This window comes from Eucyclogobius newberryi, unplaced genomic scaffold (genome assembly GCF_026437365.1).
Source record: "Eucyclogobius newberryi isolate DKJ021-1_F unplaced genomic scaffold, fEucNew1.0.hap1 SCAF_22, whole genome shotgun sequence".
Taxonomy (NCBI): domain Eukaryota; kingdom Metazoa; phylum Chordata; class Actinopteri; order Gobiiformes; family Gobiidae; genus Eucyclogobius; species Eucyclogobius newberryi.
The window spans coordinates 7069959-7089337 of record NW_027315857.1 but is presented as its reverse complement, the minus strand read 5'-3'; the positions used below and the strand labels follow the sequence as shown (position 1 = coordinate 7089337).

Genomic DNA, 19379 nt, shown 5'->3' with positions numbered 1-19379 from the left:
AGAGCGATGGCAGCACCGGCTCTCAGGCTATGCTCGTAAAATATAGGGCTATTCACAGTCTAAATCTGGGCCGAGTAGATTTGAGGTGATGGGGTGAAATGTGGTGTTATGGGTAAAATATTTCCACTTTAGCTTGGTCTTCCACTTTATCCAAACAAGAACTAAAAAAAGGCTAACCATGTCAGAACTACCTTGCCTACACAATAGGTAAACTAAGACTCAATTAGGGCTGCACAGTCTCTCACATTCAATTCATATTTCAATCATATATTTAAGTCCACAATAAAGCGCAATATTGAAAAAGAAATGGCTTTATTTTTTGGAGTACAGTATCCTGATGACGTTATACCAGTCTAATATAATGGTTCCAAATCATATCTGTAAATGTTTTGTTTCAGTATCAGACGAAGGTGAAATGACTGTAAAAAAAATATCTATAATAGGGAAATATAATTTTATATGCTTATAAAGAGGTTCAATCAGCTCTTTTTGAAATATTTTAGCATATCTTCAAAAACAACATTCACAACATCATCAGAATTTCAATAACACTCACTTCTACTATGAATTCAATGTACATTTTCAAACAAACATTGCAAATCCAAGTGTAATCACAATAATCACCAATTCTTTGGCTGAACCAGATTAATTTTAAGACTAAAACAGTTCTAAGCACGTACCAAAATAGGACTGAGCCGAAATTCAAACAAAGTAAACTCTAAACGTGCATGAATCTCAAGTAACAGCCTCATCATATTGTTCCAGGCCTCTTCCAGCAATGAGAGATTCTTAGATTGCAGCTAAATATCAAGCATAGGTGTTTTGATAGGGCGGAGCTAACCTGCAAGAGCGATGTAGCCTTTACTCCCTCCCAGATGTGGGGGTAATTGACAGATCCAGTGTGTCGATTACATTCTGTCTGCTCGGGGGGAGAACTGGTGCTGTGTAAATAATGTATACAACTCTCAGGGAGGCGTTGGATTGGTGGGAGCAGTGGGAGGAGGGGGTGGAGAATACAAAGCGTTAAAACGTGTCCCACTTGACTCAACATGCTATCAGGTGAAAGCGAACTTCACAATGCAGTAATTGGGAGGCCAGATAAGCCGGCATCAACACAGATTCTTCTCCAGCACTTATTTTAGATCTCGATTTACACGCCAACAAAATGCTATCTCTGGGTTCCTCGCCACACAGTGAATAATTTCTAATTAAGCGTCCCTATCTCCGAAGCGCTCAGTGTAATTAATGTTTCATGAGGTGGGGGACCCTGTTAATGACTGAAAAGGCAATTAAGGCCTGCCTTCTCTGTTTTCATTTCTCGTCACTTTTCCTTTTACGTGTTTGTGCGACGATGATGCCCTGTCAGAGCTCACAAAACACTGCTGTCCGGTGTGTGACCTGAGCTTGTAAGTGATGAGCTCGTGTGAGTTGTGTGAGGCATGTTAGTTCACATCAAGGTATTCAAGGTTTGTCATTGGAGTAGGAAACGACAACATTTTCCTTTAGAGCATCAATCACTCTATAGTTCTGATATAGCGTGAAATATAAGTGCAAGACCCATTGTATTCTATTTTTTTCTTATACTTGAAGACATAACTTCTAACATTACATTCTTTAATATTGTTATGTCTGAGATGTAAAACTGGCCTATATATAGTCAACATTGTAAAGTCAGATCGTACATCCTCAATTATATTTTGTCATCATAAAAACTACATTGCTGGAGCATCAAACGTAATGCTAAGTGCCGTCTTCTCTCTGTAAAACCTTGTCATAATATTCTTTTGATGTTTAATATAGCAGACATTTCCATACATTTGAAGCACATATATTCATACATCACGTTTACAGTATTAGCACGAATATATATCACAGTGCTCCACTTTCACAGAATTCCATCAGTCCTTTGAAGGGGGGGATGGTGCAATTGTCCCACTGCTGGTACAGCTGACCCCCACTGCTCCGGCTGTGCGTATCCCCCCCAAACATCTTCATCTCTTTTTCATTACAGGACATCCCGACTCGGCTCTGAGCCCCACCACAGGAGCAGCGCTCATGTCTTGACCCCCCATAGCTCACACCCCTTCCCCTTTCTTCCGCTCTGCTAAAAACACGTCTCCATATTGGTCTTTATTTATTCCTCCCTGTCGGCACCACATGCTTCCAGGCTCGGCCGTCCATGTGCTTGTTAGTAGTGCCCCCTTTAGTCCGGCACTGACCCAGTCTTTATCACCTCCGTGCCCTTCTGCCACTTTAACAGGGCCGCCTTTGTGTATCAATCACGCCCAAATGAGCCCAAATAGGCTGTTTAAACCACTGGAGGAGACGGTTTTATGTGCAATAAAGGCTGCGGATTTGAGATGAAAGGAGTGTCTTAAAGCGCCACTGCCAAATTTTATTGGATCTGTCAACACCATCTCATTCAATAACTGCAGAGTATCATTTTCGCCTTTAATTAGAAACAAATAAAACATGCACTGCCAAGGGGATGGGTCACAGGACATATTACTAGGCTCTGTGCCGATCTCAGATTTGTTGATTCACAGCCCAGAAAACTTCATGAGTGTCTCTTCCCACTCTTTGCCCCAATGACACACAATTTGGTGTCCTAAATCAATACAGTTAGAGGAAAGTACTACCTTCTTGCATGTGTTTTAAAGGTGCACTATACAACTTATGCATTTGCTTTGTCCGGATTGTCCCACTGTAAGGCATTGAACTTATCTCTCTTGAATTTACACTACTACTACTACTACTACTACTATACTACTACTACTACTATTACTACCTGAAGTCCTAATAATCATAAAGTCATCAAACCTTGAAAAAAAGCTGTGTCAGGGAGAGAATCAGGCGTAAACATTTTGTCCAATTGGGACACAAATTAATGTATTTTACTCAAAATTAACCCTAAAAGAGAGAGAAAAAATAATCTTAGTATTGCTCTTAATTCAATAGAGATTTGTTTTTGCATTTCAAATTCAAGGCACACTTTATTGTCCCCATAAGAAAGATTGTCCTAGCCTAAAATGTCAACAGCAGACTATTACTTTAACTAATTTATGATTCAACTGAGTTAACTAACAGAAGATTACAAAATCAAACAAGAAATCATCATTCAATTATTGGTAATTTTGATGCGGAATAGTGTTTGTTGTGTAGTTTCTCTTTCTTTTTTCATTGTTCTTTTTCATAATAGCCTAATCGAATTACCTGTATTTTAATATAGTATTGAAATTAATGAAAAGAACCAAGTTGACCCTTTAGAAAAATATTTTCCATTTATCTGATAACATCCTGTCCTGCCCCATTTTAATCAATCAATGGATTTTTTGAACGGCTGACAAAAATATTGCGGTAGGGTTAGTGGATGAGGTTGTAAATGGAAGTTTAATGCTGCAGTGCGGTGTTGTGCGAGTTCCAGAGCCATAAGTAAACCCAAATGAAGTGCAGGAACCAATAAAAGCAGCTTCAAAGCCCCCTACAATCATGTCAGTTTGGAAGGACACCTACTTGACCTATTTTTTTAGATGGATATCGTTCATATCCATGCGGCCCTGAGTCTTATTTCTCCTTGCTTAAAGTGCGCCATGATATAAAAGCGAGTGCTTAAGTGCCTTAAATGCATTAAGGTAATACGGTGTAAGAGCTGGAGGAGATTTTTACAAGACAGTTGTCAAAAAAGTTTGGATCAGTCATCTGAAGTTGACGTGGAATCTATAAACTGCATCTCAGCACTGCAGGTGGAGCATTAAGAGAATAGCCTAAGAAGGATGGTGAACACATTTAAATAAAACAGCAGGAAAATGCAGATGCTGTGTGTTCACTGTCTTTTATATTATACTATTATGCAAATAAGCTTACACAAAAAAGTCATTTCAATTAAATCTACACAAGTAAAACTAAATGTCAAATGCTTTTTCATATCTGTTTACGTCGCATTGACTTCGTCATTTAGAAAGTTTAATTTCATGAAGCTGGTCACATATAAGAAGAAGTGGGATCTATTAGTCAATTTCATGTAAATGAAAAAAAAAAAAAAGGCTTTCATTGGTGTCAGTAATCCCGAATAATTGTCGAATTGTGATGTTTCTTGCCACAATAATCAAACATTACCGTATTTTCCGCACTACACTGCGCACTGGATTATTAGGTGCATTCATTGGGCGAAACAAAGCAAGTACCACACAAAATTGCTTCAAGGTTACTAAGCACAACCAAAATAATCCATATATATGGCGCACTGAATTATAAAGCGCACAGTACTGTTGTTTTTTAAGTGTGCCTTATAGTGCGGCAAATACGGTCAATTTGTTAAATCCCATCTTGTTTTGCCACAAAGCACTATTTCTATATTTGTGCTAGCTCAGTGTAAAAGCAAAAAAACAAAAACATCTAGAAGCCACATCCTAAATGAGTTGAAATTAGGAATTAGAAATCAGAACGTACTTCCTCTACTTTGTATTCATGTAGTTTGATCCGCTTCTGATCTGTTACTAACATAAACAAATTGAATTTTAACAGCCTTAACAATTTTGCAAGCCTCAAACTTATCATCCCTCATTACGAGCCGAGCAAATAAGCACATCAACATTAGCGCTCCCAAGGACTACACCGATCGCACCACAACTCAAGTATTTTATTAGGTCGACGATGAACTATGCTTGCACAAGACTCTCCCAGCCATAACTTTTACAGGGCTGCTGATGGCCTTCATGTTAGATTGCTTTTGGAACGTAATATTGCATGCTAACGTCTTGTAAATACGAGGCGGCACCGCAGCAGAGAGACCGCACTAATCACTCAAAAGCATAGTTCCTGCCATTTTATTTTTTAGCGACGTTAGCTCAAGGACGCTAAGTGGAATCTTAATCTTAAAGGTGCGGTTAAATGAACTGAAACTTTTCAGTGAAGGTTATTGTAATTATTCCTATGTTTGGACTTGGAAAATATACTGTATACATTTTACCAAGCTATTAATATGCGGTTATCATTATTTACACAAAGATGCAGTGGTGGTGATTATAATAATAATAGATGGATGATGTTGAGTTGATGTTGTTTTTGCTTTCACATCTTAATGTCTTGGTGGCCTGCTGTTTCTGCTTGGTTCAGCTCAGTTACACCTATTGATTTACCATACAGCTCAGGCTCAAACTATTTTCTGTACAATTCCAGACACTGTGAATCAATTTGTCCAAAAAAGTTGTAAATATTTCTGCAGTAACCTAAAGGCACACAGTTAAGGTTATATCAGAACAGTACCATTTATGTGTTTTGTTTACAGTGTTTTCAAACTAATATATAAAGGCACAGTTTAGATTATATCAGAACAGTACCATTTATGTGTTTTTGTTTACAGTGTTTTCAAACTAATATATAAAGGCACACAGTTTAGATTATATCAGAACAGTACCATTTATGTGTTTTTGTTTACAGCGTTTTCAAACTAATATATAAAGGCACAGTTTAGATTATGTCAGAACAATACCATTTATGTGCTTTTGCTACAGTGTTTTCAAACTAAAAGTCGTATATAGCACTTTCTTAGTGGAAATAAATACTGTAGCAGTTTTTCTAAAGGTGGAGTGTGAGAAATGTTGCTTAGAAATTGGTGCTTAGAATGCGTTGATGATTCACGTATTTAGGGCAATATCAGCTCAGTTGCTCGTCCCCTGATCCGAAGGGCGACGGTTTGAATCCCATTTCTGACAAACATGGTTGAACATTGGTTGAGCGGTCAGATCCTCTGGCCCTCAGGTTGTCGTTGTGTCCTTGATGCTGTCTTTCTCCCAGTGTCTGTGTACTCTGTAGCATGAATGTGTGTGTGAATGAGTGAGTAGTTCCTTGATGTAAAGCTATATAGCGCCGTTTGCCTTTTTTGAATATACAATGTAGGGATCAAACCGGTATCATTTGGGTTAGTGTACACACATCACCTTTCATTTAAATATTATTTATCTATTTATGTTTTTATTTGTTTGTATTGTGATTGCCCTTTTCTGTTATGAGAAGCACTTGGAATTCTTTTGTGAAGAATAAGAATTGTGCTCTATAAATAAACTTGTCTTTCCAACTGAGCTACTGCTGCACAACCATCACAATAGCAACTATCACTTTTGTGTCTCCATGGACAGATTATTGCAGATGAAAATGAGGAAAATGTGTTTTTTTCTCGAGCTACAACCTTGTACAAAGCATCTCTCCTGATAAGGTTTATGTATATTGTGCACTGTCCCTGTCTCACCTCTAAACTTAAACTTCCAGGGTGTTACTGTTAACATGCTAGTGGTTGTTAGCTTTACCGTAACGAGAGACTCCCCTCTCCACAGATCTGACATGGAACATGGCCTGGAGACGTTTAATGCCACACTGTGGAACATGTAGACCTCAAGATACACTACAGGGTCCCTGATATGCGGAACTTAATATGTGTCGTGATGCATAGATATCCCTTAAAACCGGTGTTAAAGTTTACTAAACAAAATGCATTGGAACTTCATGTTCACAGTGTCCCCAATATTAGAATACAACTGTCCTTTGATTAAGTCGCATTTGAAGCTCCTCAGATTCAGCCTTGATGCAGCTCTTAAGAAGGTAAAGAAGTGTAGAACTCTGCAATTTGTAATGATTTTATGTTGTTTAAAATCACATCTCTGTATCGATACTTGTACTGCCAAGAAGTCCATCATTATCAGTTTATTGAATGCAGCCCTAAACCTCACCATTAATTTACACAATACACCTTTCAATTTTGAATCCTATTTTGGGAATTGTGACTTCCCTCAGACAAAATGATGCCAGCATGGGCGTTTCAAGAAAACAAACGCACTGGTAAAGTAGAAACATTTTCAAAATAGCTCCATTCTTGCTAGCTGGCTGAAGTCCAACCACTCCGCTCTTGATCCCAACGGGCAAAATCCAACTTTAAAGACCCCAGCCGTCTGCGCCTCCACACCAGGCCCCTGCACCAACTCGCTCATCTCTCATTCATAACCTGCTGAAGTTTTCTCAAAGACTTCCCGCATGATCAAAGCTGTCGGACCACCTCGTGCACTCCGTGACCTATTGCCCCTGGTTCTCTTCTCCCCTACGGACACGAATACATGAGTTTGGGTGGGGCCGGAGTGACCTTTCAGCACTCTCTCAGATGTTAGGAACCGGGACAAATTATTTTCTGCCTTCCATGGCCTTATCTGCGTCGGGTTCTTGTTTGTTTTAAATTACATGGCAGGACTGAAGATGGCGGGAGAGTCGAACTGAGCGAGAATAATGAAAATGGAGAAGTGAGAAGGCACTTTACAATGCCGCACTGCACCGCTGTATCATAACTCTTTATGTGGAATATCATGAAAGGATTAGTGTGACTTTGTGGCAATGGCATAGCTTCAAACACAACAAATTGAATAGTTGTTTCAAAGTGTGTGCACTGAAATTGGCTTCTTCCAGTAAATATTATTTTAGTTTAAATAATAGAATGGATTTTGCAGTTTTTTGTAACACAAGCCGAAAAGATTAATTTCAGAATCCGTGAACTTATGGCACAAATGTTTAATCAAAAGTGTGTAATAGTTGTATTTTTTATGAGAAATCAATTCATTCGAGCTCTTAAACGTTTCTCTGTGAGTTTTTTTATAAATCAGTTTCAATCAAAAAAAATGAAAAAGATTGGAACATGCTGAAAATAAATCTAATTAAAAATGTTCACAAAATTTTGATCAAAGGAGAGCAACTTACTAACAACTTAAGATAATTCAGATACAAGTTAAGAAATGCGGTTAAAATCAAAACTCTTTCCTGTGTACTGCCTTTTGCAGACCCTAGATGCTGCAGTTTATATTTAACTATTTAACTAACACTAAAGGTTATCTTCTACAAAACAGTGAAAAACAGCCTATGTACGTTTTATTCTCATCTACTTATTTAAAGGGTTGGAATTGGGGTTGTACATTTTCTTGTAAATTAGCTTTGGAAAATGTTCTGTTTTATATAGATATTCTTTTTGGTCCTACCTTTGCCGCCAGAGTTTATTTGAGGGGAGCCAAGACAGGAAGTAAATCAAAGATAAAAGAACACAGGCGGTTGTAAATACAGAATAAAAATGATGAATTTAAAAGAGCAAAATTTTCCCCAAAGTGACGCCTGGAGTCTGCGAGAAACACAAGAAAACGACGTCAGTGTGAAGGAATGACGACGAGCTAATTGATAAGTCATTTTTACTGCTGGTGACAAGCTACATTTAATTACACAAACACAGCCCCACAGCACCAAACTTCCTTTACTTATTTTTTTTTTTTACAAGAGTAGTTTGCATTTTGGTTCAGCCTGGCAGCCCCTAGGCGAGACATATTTCTTGTGCCGACAGACATAATAAAACACGGAGGGATTACAGTTATAGTCTTGATTAGATGATGAATTCGGCGTGATCTGCGGCGGGCGACTGCGAGGCTGTGGTTCTGTTTCCGTGATAACAGACTGAGGAATCTTATAAAATGATAATAAACTGCTTAACACAGTAGGGATGGTTTGTGGCCGCAGATGCGTTGTGTTATTTCAGTGAAGATTAGGATTTGGAAGGGAAGCCAGGCAATATGTATGTGTCCAAATAAACAATGCATTTTGATAGTATAGACTAGAGGGCGTGCTACATTTGCACTGGTTTGGTCCTGGTTTGAGTCTGGTTCTCGTCCTGGTTTAGTCCCTTTTTGTGCTTGGTAAGTGTGAACATGGGATTTACTATAAAACTAGTGACTTTTATCCTAGTAGAAGAGGCTTTAGACTGACTCCAGAGCCATTGTTATCTTGCCCTTCGAGGCAGCTGCTGTTGGCATTTTAGGTGTTACAAAAATAAACTTATTATATGCCTAGTATTTAATAAATTACATGTATTTTTATTGCTCGCATTTCCACCGATCTGACCTTGTTTCTCTGAAGAGGGATAAATGTAATGCCATTAGGCAAAGCTTGCATCTCAGAGCCTCTACCAGAAAGGTTACATAAAGTAGAGCTTCATATTTATTTGCATCTAGCATATTTCAATTTTAGCTTTAATATTTTATGATAAAATGTACAAATGATTAGCTACAACAACACCTTCTGTCAATTTTTCTTTGGACACACAGTCAATGGAAGAGTTGTTAGTTGTACCTTGACAAGAGCTGGTTGTCAGTCTTGTCAAAAAAACATTCATTATAGAAGAACTGTAGAAGATTGTACAACTTTTTTTGATTTTTAACTCCCTTATTTTTCTTCAGCCACACTAAAGATAACTTTCTTTAACTTTCATTTAATTTTAGTTCTAGTAGGTTATACAAATGACAATGCTGCAGGCCTTTCCCCATTGTGGGACAAACAAAGCTCGTGATGGAATAGAAGTATCTGAGAGGTTCCTATAGCAGGAGTTACCCATGAGTACATTGGCCGTATACAGTCCTACTATTTGCATTTCGGTTGCCATCATTCACATGTCATTCGCCTTCAAAGACAAGTAGAGGTGAATTGATGAATCTAAATTGCTTACCGTGGATAAATGTCCGCGTGAATGGTTGTCTCTTCATATTTGCATCCTAAGTATTAACCCAAGTACAAGGTCTTCCCTGCTCACTTTAAGCAGCCTAGATAGCTTACAGCCTTAGCAACCCATCGAAGCAAGCAGTACAAGTTATATAAACGACTCAATTACAGCCATTTTAAGCATTATAACTGTATGCAATCTTTTCAAGCCAGCGCTAATAGCCAGTTGTAACGAAGCGTAACTGTTTAAAAGGGCAATTGCACTTCCATACATTCTTGCTTTATACCACCCATAGAACCGATGTATCTCCCGACTAATTAAGGTAAATGTGTGTCCACTTCTCTATTCAACATAGCAACTCTTTCCCAGGATCCTGTGGTGCATCGTCCCGGACAATGCTCGGGGTTAAGGCTAGAGGGCGCTCACCAAATGAAGTGTTATTAAGCTGTTTCATTTTTTAATGTATTTTCTGTTAAGCTGGTCATGCGAAGCCACCTATATCCACCTGTTGCTGGGTACAAAGTGTGTTGTCCTCTTGCTTCCGAAGAGTGCACACGCTTTTTTGCTCGCTCCGCTTGCTATCGCTGCTTTCCTTATTTATTTTGCTTTTTAATCAGTTGTTGTCTTCCAAACATTTTTGCTTTAGACTTTTTCAAGTAAACCAAGGATTTTAAGAACATTTTTCCAGTTTTAACGACATATCTGACGCCAGCGACATGTCCGTGAGAAGAAGGGAGAAAGACTGTGAACGCTGTCGGAAATATCAACAAGAAATTAATGAGCTGAAAACACGGATATTTGTTTTGGAATCTGAAAAAGTTCTTCACGATACCATTCCTGTGTCAACCGACGGTAAGAAGAGCACACTTTTTACAAGAAAAACTGCTACTTTCAACCTAAACCGCAGTGACTCTGTGTCGTTTCCAAAACTGTCTAAAAACCAGAAAGACCAGGCTGTTTCTTGGAACAAACTTGGAGCAAAGCCTAAACGATACAAAGATAACGTGAAGTCACCTAAAATACAGCTCACCAACAGATTTTTACCACTTTCAGAGATGTAATTAAATGAAAAAAGGAAAGATGACGTGGCCAAAATACAGCAAGGAGAAACTGTGCCACAAGCCAAGGTCACGCAGATTGTTTTAGTTGGGGACGGCGCGATAAGTCACGTGACGCATGAAAAGATAAACACACATTCTTTTCCAAGCGCCACTGTTTCTGAGATAACGTCACTCCTTCCAAATATTATGGCTAAGCATGGAGGAGCTAAACAGCTGATTGTGCACGTGGGTGCAGTGGACATGCGGCGTGAACAGACTGAAGTTTTGAAAAAAGACTTCTTGAAGTTATTCGACGTGCTTGATAAAATGGAAATCAAAACATTCATAAGTGGACCTCTTCCAAACATCGACAGGAGGATAAACAAGTTTAGCCGGCTTCTTCAGCTGAACACATGGCTGTCCAAAGAGTGTTCCCCGAGAGGACTACACTATATTGAGAACTTCTATCTATTCTGGAAACGAGAGGACCTGTTTAAGAGAAATGGCCCCCACCTATGCAGAGGTGGAGTGAGGGTGCTGACAGAGAACCTGCTCCACGCTCTGAGGCATTGGACTGGGCCTGGACAGGGTCCTGAGCAGATAGTTAGAGAAGAGAGGAATGAGAGAAGAATTCCTGCTCCATCAGCCAGAGACCGAGCCAATGTTTCAACATCAAAAGCACCACAACCTCAGCCTCCACCAAAGGATTCATCAGCAGCTGCTCCACCACCACCAGCAAAGGATTCAGCTCCAGCTGCTCCACATTCACCTCCACCGCCTCCAGCAAAGGAACAATCTTCAAAGGCCTTGGACCCATCTGTGACAAGCCCAACAGCATCCCTGTCATCGCCCCTGCCTTCACACCAGCCCTGGGTTCCCCCTGCAACATCTACTCCCACTAAAGATTCATCATTCTACTTCTCATCTCCACTCTCACCCATGGGCCTTTCCAGCCATTTTGAAAGTCTGATCAAATCAGGCATTAAGATGGCTCCACTCACGCCCAATATAGCAAGGGCTATGTCAGTACCGACTACACCAACAAAAGCCCCACCACCCATCCCCCCTCGCCTCTCACCTGGTCTCAAACTCTCCTTGGCTACAAAAGCCCCACCACCCATCCAACCTCGCCTTTCACCTGGTATCTCCCATAGCTAGGATGCACTGGGTCTCAGCGTTGCCGGGACTTATTGTCACATTAAAAATCAAACCAACCCGGGGCCCTATGTAAAAAGAGCCCCCCCTAGTGCTATTTCTGTAGTCACATCATCACAGAGATGGAAAAACAAAATGCGAGTCAGGCCCAATCTGAGAAATGTGATTCATATTCCCTGTGAAAAGATAAAGCCCAGTCTCACTGAAACTAGTCTGAAACTTGCTGTGCTAAATGTCAGATCCTTATGTAACAAATCTCTCTTAATGAATAATTTTATTTCTTCTTATAATCTTGATTTTATGTTTTTAACTGAAACATGGCTTGACAAAAACACAGGAAATGTAGTTCTGATAGAATCTGCTCCACCCAACTTTAAGTTTGAATCTGAAACACGAGAAAACAAAAAAGGGGGTGGAGTCTGTGCTGTCTTTAGAGATGAAATAATTACCCGCAGGTTGTCTTTTGGGGTGTTTTCATCATTTGAGTATGTATCCTTTAAAATGGAGCTAAAACGGTCTCCATCCATTCTCTTCATTGTTTTATACAAGCCTCCCCAGCACTGCCAAAGTTTTATTGATGATTTTACTGAGATGCTTTCAGTCATATGCACAGACTTTGATGGTTTGGTCATTACAGGTGATTTCAATGTGCATGTTGATAATATTTGTGACAGAAACGCTAAAGAGCTTGATGCTGTCCTTGAAACCTTCAGTCTTACTCAGCATGTGAGAGGCCCCACCCACAGCAAAGGACACACTCTAGATCTCATAATTACAAAGGGGGTAAATATTTCAAATGTTAATGTGATCGATGTTGCTCTGTCTGATCATTTCTGTGTCTTCTTTGACCTGTCTGTTTCTCCCAAACCTCCGGTTGGTCCTGCAGTTGTTCAGAGGAGACACATAAGTGATGGCACAGGTGCACTGTTTATGGAAATGATACACTTTGAAAATGTCTCATGTTCTAATGTAAATGATTTGTTAAACTCTGTTACATCTAATGTTTTGAATGTTCTGGACACCATCGCCCCTATAAAGGCTAAAATGGTTAAAAATAAGCAGAAGGCGCCGTGGAGAAATGATGATTCGGTCAGGGCACAGAAAAGGGAGTGCCGCAGGGCCGAACGGAAATGGCGCAAGTCAAAGCTCCAGGTTCAAAAAGAGATTTACAAAGAAAAGCTGAACATGTACAACCTAATTTTATGTAGAACTAGGGAAAGATATTTTTCTGAAATAATTGGAAGCTGCTGTAACAACTCGCGTGTCCTGTTTGCCACAGTAAACAGATTAACAAACCCTCCAGCTCAGCTGCCGTTAGAACTCATTTCCACATCCAAGTGTAATGAGTTTGCATTATTCTTTAATGACAAAGTTCAGGGCATTAAAAATGCTATAAATCCCACAATGCAAAAAATTACCCTAAAACCACCAAGACACTTAGAGCTAACTCACTTTGCACCAGTAACTGACAAAACTGTCCATGAGATCATCACCAGTCTGAGTTCATCTACATGCTGCCTTGATGTGTTACCCACCAAATTTCTAAAGTCTGTGCTGAACAGTTTGTTAGCACCACTCACTCACATAGTTAACATGTCGCTTCAATCTGGAACATTCCCAATGTCTTTGAAAACTGCGGTCATAAAGCCTCTCCTAAAGAAGAGCAGTCTTGATGCCGCAGTACTGAGTCATTACCGGCCCATCTCTAATCTGCCATTTTGGGGCAAAGTCCTTGAAAAGGTTGTTTACCAACAGCTCACAGATTTCCTCTTAATAAACAACTCATTTGATGTTTTTCAGTCAGGTTTTAGACCTCATCACAGCACTGAGACTGCTCTTGTCAAGGTGACAAATGACATCCGCCTGAACACTGACACGGGCAAAGCCTCAGTCTTAATTCTGTTAGATCTGAGTGCTGCTTTTGACACTGTCGATCATGGGATCCTCTTACAGAGACTAGAGGACTGGGTGGGCATCACTGGCACTGCCCTAAACTGGTTAAGGTCCTATCTGGAAGACAGGAAGTACTTTGTTGAAATTGGTAGCTGTGTCTCAGACCACATGACCCTGACCTGTGGAGTGCCCCAAGGGTCAGTCCTGGGTCCCCTTCTGTTCAACCTCTACATGATGCCGTTGGGTCAGTTGATACGCAGTGAAAATGTGTCCTATCACAATTATGCAGACGACACTCAAATCTATGTTTCACTATCGGCAGGTGACTATGGACCAGTAGATTCACTCTGTCACTGCATCCAACAGATCAGTTTGTGGATGCAAAACAACTTTCTCCAGCTGAACTCAGACAAGACTGAAATAATCGTTTTTGGCCCACAGAAACAAAGAGAAAGTGTTCTCTTCTCGGTCACCTCCAGAGTCTCGCTCTAAAACCTACAAACCAAATTAGAAATCTGGGGGTAATAATGGACTCAGACTTGAACTTTAATAGCCACGTCAAATCAATAACATCAGCAGCTTTTTACCATCTAAAAAACATTGCCAAAATCAAAAATATAGTGTCAAAACCAGATTTAGAGAGACTTATCCATGCGTTTGTCTCCAGTAGATTAGACTACTGTAACGGCCTGCTCACTGGCCTCTCCAAACGAGCTGTAAAACAGCTGCAGTACATCCAGAACGCTGCTGCTCGGGTCCTGACTAGAACCAGGAAGTATGATCACATTAGTCCTGTTCTCAGGTCTCTGCACTGGCTCCCTGTGGCTCAGAGAATAGACTTTAAAGCAGCTCTGCTTGTGTTCAAGTCTCTCCATGGCCTAGCACCAAAGTACATCTTGGATATGTTAGTGCCATATGAACCATCTCGGACTCTGAGGACCTCAGGGACCGGCCTCCTGCTGGTGCCCAGAGTCAGGACAAAACATGGGGAATCTGCGTTTCAGTTTTATGCAGCTAAAATCTGGAACAGTCTTCCTGAAGATGTGAGACAGGCTTCTACTCTGACAATGTTCAAATCTAAGCTAAAAACAGTTTTGTTTAGCTGCGCATATGACTGAAAGGATTTTTTCTTTGCACTCTTCTCTTTTGTTTGTGATTTTATTAGTTTAGAAAATCAGTTGGATTGATAATTTTTAATTTAGTTAATTTTATTGTAGTTAATTTTTATCTTTGCACTCTTCTCTTTTGTTTGTGATTTTATTAGTTTAGAAAATCAGTTGGATTGATAATTTTTAATTTAGTTAATTTTATTGTATTTCTGTAATTTCTTTGTGATTTGAATGCATTTTTCCTGCTGTGTGAAGCACTTTGAATTGCCTTGTGTATGAAATGTGCTCTACAAATAAACTTGCCTTGCCTTGCCTTGTAAAGTGTCATGGGGAGAGCTTTGATCACCCACACTGTGCAGCCCCTCAGGAAGTAACACTGAAGACTCGCAGTCGGATCCTCCATTTTGTTTGTGGAAATGTGCAAGAAGAAGAGTATATAGTGGCCTGTTGTATAGCATAGAGTGCAGTTGCAAAAACTAATTAAAAAAAAGTGGCACAGTAGTTTACTCTTGATCTTGGCTTGGTTTGGTCTTTTTCAAGTCCTGGTTTAATCCTGGTCTGAGTTTAGTCAGAATTTTCTGGTGTGTTTGCATCCATGTAGAAGTACTCTATACTATACTATACTGTACTATACTATACTATACTATACTATACTATACTATACTGTACTATACTATACTATACTATACTATACTATACTATACTATACTATACTATACTATACTAGAAATTACCTATATTTTTTCTAGTTAAGGGATTAATGCGCTGTCTATAACGCTCAAAAGAATGTACTGAAGAATTGATTAAATAATATTTTTGATCTATTACTGATCTTTGGATTTATCTTTTCGGCAACTCAAACCATAAATACATCTAGTGTGTTCTTTGTTTAAGCCCGGAACCTTATGACAGCCACAGATCATTTTGGATTTAAATAGTCTTACACTACATATATATTGTGATATGTGATTTAGCTGGTAGAGGTACTACAATACGAAGGGTATTGTGATAGTTTAGTATACGTTTTGATATCATTATTTCAGTTAGATAAATACAAACATTTACATGCCTTTTTACTTGTCAAACTGTGTCACAACAAGAACTTAAACCAGACAAAACCAAGTCTAATCAAGGCTATTTAGGCCTTAACATATTTTCCTTTTATATAACATGTATTGTCAGATGGAGGACCTTGATTCTAGTGTGATATATTTACTCTGTTGCTATCAATTATTGCATTAGCTGATACATTTGTGATCTAGTGTCCAGCCCTAATCCAAACAATACTATATTACAAACTATACATAAGGTAATTTTCTCTTTCACTTCCCGAAAAACTTATTTGAAAAGGAATCTTTACTTTATATTGGTAACAATTCAACACACGACTTAAAATGAACTCCCTTGGCTGAGGTTACAAAAGAAATTCTTGGAAAACAAGCTTCCACTTCATTATTGACACGAGTTAGGTGCCATTAGCATTGTATGCGATGCCAAATTTGAATAAGGTTTAGACCTTTTGCAGCTAATGAGCCTTAAAATGATGCTAGTCTCATAGTGCCATCTGTGGTTGCTTAAAGGAGCCACTGCTTATTATGCACCTCTCATATAGCATCTTCCCATATGCAAACTTAGACTATTTTTGCGGGGTGACTCTTCAACTTGAAGTGTTTTAACTAACGGGGACAGTGCTACCCATGGGTCTATTCATTCTGTTCTCTTCAGCACTAGCACGGAGCGGCACTAGCTTCCCCCTCCTCCCAGTGGGATGGAGTGGGCCTGTAGCTTATTCACCATATCTCTAATTGCCACTGAGGGAGGCTGCGGCGCACATAGCATGTAGTGGCGCACCAGCCCACAATGGACATTTCAATGAGTAAATCCAACATTAGGGAATTAATTAGGCAGAAAACAATGGGTCATAAGAGTGCTAACGACAGAATAACAAGGCTCACGCGCTTATTTGGTGCTCAGCCGACACGGCACGCAGCTGGGAGGATGCACAATGCTAATTAGCTTTACACTTAAGCTAAGGCATTGTTAGACAAATATATAATACAAGCAATGTTTGGACCACTACAACATGCTGATTGTACAAAACTGTAGACAAAAAAGTTATTGCTGGAAATGCAAATATTAGCAATTTTTGAATTAAATGCTGTAAAATATATTTGAAGACTTGGAAAATGTGTCTGTGTCTGTGTAATCTCTCATTCGTCCAGGAGTGAAATTAATAATAGAGCATTTGTTTTATGTAGTGTTATTACTTGCAATACACAGTAATAAAGAAATATATTTATGCCACAGTAACAATAACTCAAAGTAGGGTTATCCCCCAAAAAGCTATTGTAAATGCACAAATAGTTTTCAAAAATACAAGCTGCAATACACAGCTTAAATCTAATCGTAGTACAGAAAATAACACAAACTCCTCCGCTAGTGCAAAGAAAAAGTATCCACGATAAATATTGAACCCCAAAAATACTTGTTCCATCTGTCATTTATTGAACTACAAGTCGAAGTAGTAATTATCACGAGAGGCTTGGAGTTGTTTTACAATTGTGTGTATAATTCATTTTGTCCAAACTCAGTGGTGGTAAGCCCCGGCGACCACCATTTAATCACTCACGCATCATGATACATTACGAGTGCCACTGTACACAGGGTTTCCCCTCCTCTCTCTCTCATGCTCAAATAGAAGTTCCACAGACTTTCATTAGGTTTATTATAAAGTTTATACAATACTTTTGACCTGCAGCAGCTCTTAAAAGCCGCCAAATTCCCCAGTGTTGTGTCCCATCCCGGTGCTAACCAGGCCCCACCACGCTCAGCCTCAGTGATGACATGAGATCGAGCATTTACAAGTCGGTTTGGAGTTGCAGTTCTGTATTGTGAAATTCACCCTTATTTAGTTTGTATGAAATCATTTTGGACTTCTCCCATTGTAAGATTATTTGCAATTCCAATAATTTTTCTACTCAATTTTCTCATTTTTAGACGCCATTTGAGCAATTTTTACTATTCAAAAGATATCTTTTTTTTCTATTTTACCATTTGAAAGATATATTTGTTTTTTAGTCATTAATTGCCATGGAAAAGTGACATATTGTTCATCACTCATGGAGACACAACAATTACAAAAAAATATGAAAATATAATTCAGCTTGTGGAACCAATAATGTTCCAACTTCCTGGCTCTAATTAAAACTGGTTGATTTGAGCTTCCCAATAAGCAATAAGCTCTTAGTTTGTGCAACATCCTGAGATTCCTTTATTTATGTTGTTGTGAGTTTAAGCACATATTTTATCAGTTTATCTGAGTTTTTATTTTCTTTCTGAATGAAAAGCTGCCTGCTGCTATTTGAAACGAGAGAGAAACGAGAGCAAACTAAACACAAATCAAACAGTAGATTCTTAGCTAAGGGGGTCCGAGATGGGCTTGGGTAATGTTCAACAATCCATCCCTACCAACATTTTTGAATTCTAATATACACAGAACGCTGCGTAAAGTGAAAACACGCTGAAATGTTTGAATATTAGAAACCCGACTGTTTATCAAATGTGGCATGTCGAGTTATGCAAACCAGCCGCGCAGTGCTTTACTTTCTTTGAATCTGTAGAAATGAGAAGAATTGCATTTTCATCCGACAGAAAATTGGTTGCATTAACTCCCAAGACTGGAACATTATGGCCACATGTCTGCATCTTCTCCTTAAACTAATAATAACTCTGTAGTCCAACACACTCAGATTTTAAACTTTAAAACGCCACACAAGTTTATGGTATTTACTCTCTACATTCAGATGCACTATTTTCTGTACCATTACAATGTAGGGACACACTTTTTAGTATTTTTTTTACAATGAGATTTGAGATTTTGTGTCTCATTTTTGCAAATTGTCTTAAGGCTGGGTAAAGCTGGTAAGATGACTATGTAACTTATGTAAACCCGGAAGAAAGACCACGTATTTTCTCATATCTGACCGTTTCGAGTCTTCTTCAGAGTGTCATGTGATGTTGCTGATTTACACAGGTTTTTTGTGTTGCTTTCTTGCAAGTAGAGGCAGAACGACAGTGCCATCTGCAGTCCGACATGTTTCAAGGCTGTATCCCCGGTGTGTGAGAGTAAAAAGGCCCGCTTGTCCCGATTTATAGTCCCGTGGACACATTTCCGTATTTTTTTTGCCTCCTTAATCCAGTCAGGACAACGGCGCCAAAACCTGTGTAAATCAGCTAACAAGACACGCCACAGCAACATCACATAAACAGACTTTTTACCCATTGTTTGCATTTCATTGTGATATTTAATGACAGTAAGCTTTGGTGCAATTTGTGACCGAAAATTGCTTTAGTCTAGCTTTAGTACTGCTTTAGTCCTGCTTAAGACCTGCTTTAGACCTGCTTTAGTCCAGCTTTAGTCCTGCTTTAGTCCTGCTTTAGTCCTGCTTTAGTCCTGCTTAAGACCTGCTTAAGACCTGCTTTAGACCTGCTTTAGTCCAGCTTTAGTCCTGCTTTAGTCCTCTTTTAGACCTGCTTTAGTCCTGCTTTTCTCCTGCTTAAGACCTGCTTTAGTCCTGCTTTAGACCTCTTTTAGACCTGCTTTAGTCCTGCTTTTCTCCTGCTTAAGACCTGCTTTAGTCCTGCTTTAGACCAGCTTTAGTCCTGCTT

The 19379-nt window shown here is 39.2% G+C and overlaps 1 protein-coding gene across 1 annotated transcript in view; it reads left to right on the top strand.

The window, feature by feature from the left end:
- The window catches only part of LOC140371373 (phospholipid-transporting ATPase ABCA1-like), a 207165-nt gene that overhangs the window by 175064 nt on the left and 12722 nt on the right, over positions 1–19379 (top strand). The gene's annotated exons all lie outside the window — the stretch shown is intronic.